This window comes from Acomys minous, assembly GCF_964271855.1.
Source record: "Acomys minous genome assembly, chromosome: 4".
In the NCBI taxonomy this organism is placed as follows: Eukaryota; Metazoa; Chordata; class Mammalia; order Rodentia; family Muridae; genus Acomys; species Acomys minous.
In genome coordinates, this window is record NC_140486.1 from 23,402,894 (window position 1) to 23,408,118 (window position 5,225).

Below are 5,225 nucleotides of genomic sequence, written 5' to 3' on the forward strand. Positions count from 1 at the left end.
TGTGTCTGTTGGTCCTCAGTAGGGATAAGTGGCCACTCCTACCCCTGAAGAAGGAAGTACTCTGGGTCCATCAGTGGCCATCCAAGGAGTCAGCAGAAAAAAAAAATCAGGCTCAAAAGGAGATTTCTTAAGAGTTTTATTCTGGCAGCTCTATTATCTTCTTGAGGAACAAGGGTTGAGCCAGTTGAGAGTGTGACTGTGACGGTCTTCATTCCTTCCGTGGTCATTTCGTGATTTGTGTATTTATTCAGCAGGTGTGTGTGGTGAAACTCCCAAAGCCATTGCTCACCATCCAGAGCAAAGGAAAATATCAAGCAGTGCCTGGCAGTGATGGCACAGCTTGGTCTACAGAGTGAGTTCCAGGGCAGCCAGGCTACCGAGCGAAACCCTGACTCAATAGAATAGAACAGAACAGAACAGAACAGAATAGAATAGAATCAGACCCAGCAAAGACAAAGCAGGGAAAATACAAACTAAATCTTAATGAAATATACACCTATGAAAATTTATATTTTCTGGTAGCCACACTGTTTTTCAAGACAGGGTTTCTCTGTGTAGCCTTGGCTGTTCTGTACTTGATTTGTAGGTTAGGCTGGCCCCGAGAACTCACAGAGATCCACCTGCCTCTGCTTCCTCAAGTTTTGGGATTGTAGACATGTACAAGCCACATTTTTTGAAAGAAGAAAATAAATCTAACAGTGTATTTTACTTAAACCAATGTATCTAGGAAATGTTCACTATAAAAAGTAACAATAAGATGGTCTACCTTTTTTTCTTGATATTAAATCTTTAGGTGCTTTACAATGGTAGCCCATCACAACTTGGACAAGATGTTTTGAGTGCTGAGGAACCATATGGGGCTTATAGCTACTCTCATATACAGCAAAGCCTAGGAAAAACGATTGTGTCAAATTAACACTGGATAAAAGAAACTTATATAAACATGTGTGTTAAAAGGCATGGTTCATACACACAATTATAATAGATTGTAGAATAATCATATATGCGTATACAGTTATGAGTGGCAGTGAGAATTAGTGAACAGGGCTATTGGCATCATCCCAGATGGGTCGCTCAGGTTTTGAATGAAAAAGTATATAGAATATATATGGTATTATTCTGTCCATAAAAGTGGCAAAGCATGAAAACTTAAGAGAGATGTTGTTTAGAAACAAATACATCTCTGTCTGTCATAAAATACCTTAATGTAGTGATTTATAAGTAGCAGCAATGGGGAGGGGCATGGGGAGCTATTGGCAGTTAATGGATGCTAGAGAAGAAGAGAAGGTTTTTGTTCAGTGGCTTTGCCACTGGTAAGTGGTCCATGATCTAGTAAATAACTCCATGCCAATGGCCATACAAGCAGCCCTGATTGAATCAGAGGGTTATAGCAATAAAAAGAAGATGTTGGCCGGGGCATGTTGGGAAGAAGTGTTCCAGAGGGAGTGGGGTGGGGTGGGGGTGGGGGTAAATGAGAAAGAGGTGTATATAATTAAAATACACTATTTGCATTGTTATTTAAGATTTAGTATACACAATCATGGAGGCTGGAAAACCCAAGGTCAAAGCCATGACAATTCTTGGGAAGGCTGGCTCTCGTCCATCAACGACATACCTTGTCGCTGGGTCTTTATACTGTAGAAGGAGACAAACAGGCCAGGCAGTCTCCCTCGAGCTGTTTTTATAAGAGTAGTGATCCCATCCCAAAGAGAGAGCACTCATAGGCCAGCCGTCTTCCAGGGAGTTCCCCTCTTATCACGGTCACAGTGAGGACTGTGCTTTAGCAGGAATTCAAGGCTAGTCTGTGCTCTGTGATGACAAGAAGCCTCAAATGGGCCATTGAACTTCCTGTCATAGCTGTGGGAGTTTGGTTGCTCAGAACTCAGTGTCCATGTCAGTGCCCTACCATGTGGAACACAAATCCCAGCCTTGATAAAGTCCCACACGGGTCATTTATGTGGAACTCAGCCGTGAAGAGGAAGAAGAGGGTTCATCTGTCAAGGCTGCATGACATGACAAGGCTTACCTGCTCTGTAAAATGATTAAATGTACAGCTCTGGGAAGTCCACCCTCCAGTGGTAATTCAGTAATCTGCCCTGGAGCCTGTGAAATTTGCTCTCTGGGAATCGCTTAGTTGAGACTAAAGTGCACCCTTGGCACAGTCTAGCCTGACAACTGATGCCAGTGTCATGAGATGACTATCAGGTCATGTATCTGAACCCTGCTCCAGAAAGAAGGAAAGGAAAATGAAAGCAGTTGTAACTTGAACACTGGGTGAAACTCTGAATGAGTGTAAATTTGCCCTTTGTCCCTCCACCTATCATTGCCTTCTTCATTATTTTTTTTAACTAGGTGAAAATGAGTATGAATTCTAGGTTTGCTGCTATGACAAAGAGGACCATTAATGTGTTGGCTTGTGTAATGTGGAAGCATATTTCTGATAGATAAAAATCCAAGCAATTATGGCAGTATTAGACACAAGCGCAATAGTTTTAAAGCCAATAGCTATTATCTAGTTATTCTGCATCTTCCAATATGTATGAGATTTTTCATCTTCTAGTGACCGAGCATTGCTGCTCCGACCCTATCAACTCATCTGTATACCATCCTGCACAATTACAGAGATAAGCGGCAGAGTCAGCAGGTTGCACCCATCCCTCATGTCAGAATTGTATCATTTGTCTCCACAAAACCACAAAGGAGGGCTGGCTTAATGCACAGAACAGAGTTTAGCTTCAGGGAGAAGATACTGAAAAATATGAAGGTAGTGTACTAAAAAATATGAAGAAGGTTTTGTCTGTTCACTAGATTCGTGCAAGGCTGTGCTAGGCAGGAGATCTAGAGGACCTGGGTGACGCAGAAAGATGCTGTCGGCACTGACAGGAAGTGGCCCTCTGACTTGGACAAGATAAAACCATAATAAAAGAATTAAGGGGCGTCCAGGAGCACTCTCTGTCCGATTGACTCCAGACTTTCCAGTCCTATCCTAGATTCCTTATACACAGGCGAGTCCTGGGATGCCTGGGAAGTTTACATGGGGGCAGGGATTACTTACTATGTTGAGTTTAACCATGCCGTGCAGCAGCTCAAACCCCACACTCCAAACAGAAACCAAAGCTCCCACGTTGGTTGCTGAGCCGGAATCAGCTACTCTGCCCGGGTCCCTGTGTCTTGTCTATTGTGGCTCTATTCCTTCCTCACTCTCACCCAGTGGCAACTATAAGGTGTTCTTTAGTCTTCTAAAGCAAGGTTGCATATTTCTGCTGAAGATTTGTACCTACTGGGTCCTCTGCCTAGATGGTTCTTCCCCAAATATATGTGATCTGGCCATCTTCTTCCTTAAGTCTCTACCTAAAGCAAACACCACCTCTTCCAAGAGCCAAATCCTGACCCATCCAGACATACTGGTGCTGTGCAGAGTCGAGTGAACAGGCTACAAAGCTTGGTGTCACTTCAACACCCGCCTTAGTGTTTCTATTGTTGTGATAGAACACCATGACAGAAAAACACCTTGGGGGAACAAAGGGTTGATTTCAGCTTGCAGTTCCACATCAAAGTCCATCACTGAGGGAAGTCAGGGCAGGAAATCAAGGAAGAAGGCCTGAGAAAGAAACTGATGCAAGAGGCCAGGAAGAGTGCTGTTAACTGCCTTGGTCCTCGTGGCTTGTTCGGCCTGATTTCTTATACGTTCCAGGACCAATGTGCCGGTGCTTGGCACCATCCACAGTGGGCCCTCTCATGTCAATCACCAACTAAGAATGCCCCATAGGTTTTCTTACTGGCTAACCTGGTGGGGGAATTTTCTCAGTTGAGGTTCCCTTTTCCCAAATGACTCTGGCCTATGTTGTTGAGTGGACATTAAAACTAGCCAATACTGGCCGGGCGTGGTGGCACACACCTTTAATTCCAGCACTTGGGAGGCAGAGGCAGGTAGATCACTGTGAATTCGAGGCCAGCCTGGTCTACAAAGTGAGTCCAGGACAGTGTCAAGGGTACACAGAGAAACTCTGTCTCAAAAAACAAAAACCCAAAACCCAAAACAAACAAACAAACAAAAAACCCTAGCCAATACAATACCCAAAGATGCAGACACATTCCATGCTGTTGAACTCAGGCAATGAATCATGTAGCCTGTGTCCTGGTCACGCACACATGGGAGAACCACTACTGCACTTTTACAACTTGTTGCATCATCATAGTCATTGTGATTTAAGCTCTCAACCAAGCCTGTGTCATGCAACAAACACACAGAGAAAGGGAGGGGTCAGAAAGAGGAAAAAAATCCTCCCACCTTAATTTTTTCCTATGGCTAGTGTATTTTTAAATTGAAAACAGATTTTTATTCATACAGCACATTCTGATTACAGTTTCTCCTCTCCCAACTCCAGATCCTCCCTACCTCCTCTCCATCTGAATCCACACCCTTTCTGTCTCCCTCTCATTAGAAAACAGGGAAGTAAAAATTAAAATAAAATGTAAAAGATGGAAAAAAAAACCAGAATCTGATAGGGCAAAACAAGCAGAAAAAATACAGACAAATAAAAAGCACAAGAAACACACACAGATGCAGAGACACACACGTTCACACAGACACAAATCCTACAGAAACAGAAAATCAGAAACAATAAAAGTAGAAGCAGAAGACCTGTAAAGTAATAAAAATATTCAGACAAAGCATTGTGAGACAACAAACAACGCAACAACTCCAAAACCACAATCGGGTTTGTTTTGTGGTGACCATCTGCTTCTGGGCATGGACCTACCCTTAAGTGTGGTTTGTGTACCCCAGAAAGAGTCAGTTGGAGAGAGGTAATCTTTCCTTTGTGAATGGCTATCACTTGGAGATAGCTTCTGGGTTGGGGATGGGGGTGTGAGTCCACTTCCCTGGGCTCATCACTGGAACTCCATCTGGCTCAGACCTGCGCAGGCCCTGTGCATGCTGCCAAAGCCTCTGGTGAATTCATGTGTGCATCTGTGTTTAAAAGGCCTTGTTTCCTTGGCGGCCTCTCGCCCCTCTGACCCATACAGCCTTTCCACCTCCTCTTTTGCAAGGTTCCCTGAGCCCTTAGGGGAGGGATTTGATGGCAGCAACTCCTTTAAGACTGTTTCAAGGACTCTTGCTCTGCACTTTGTCTAGTTGTGGGGATTTGTTGGCATCTGCTGCAGGAGGAAGCTTCTTTGATGATGACTGAGCAAGACACTGATCTGCGAGTATAACCTAATGT

At 43.9% G+C, this 5,225-nt stretch overlaps 1 long non-coding RNA gene across 1 annotated transcript; it reads right to left on the bottom strand.

Annotated features, from left to right (window-relative positions):
* Window positions 1-450: 450 nt before the first annotated feature.
* LOC311596130 lies at window positions 451-4,175 on the bottom strand. The gene is made up of 3 exons (XR_014778722.1): window positions 4,073-4,175; window positions 1,616-1,963; window positions 451-889 (listed from the first exon to the last, which is right to left on the bottom strand). It is a non-coding gene; the product is annotated as an uncharacterized lncRNA (long non-coding RNA).
* Window positions 4,176-5,225: the final 1,050 nt, after the last annotated feature.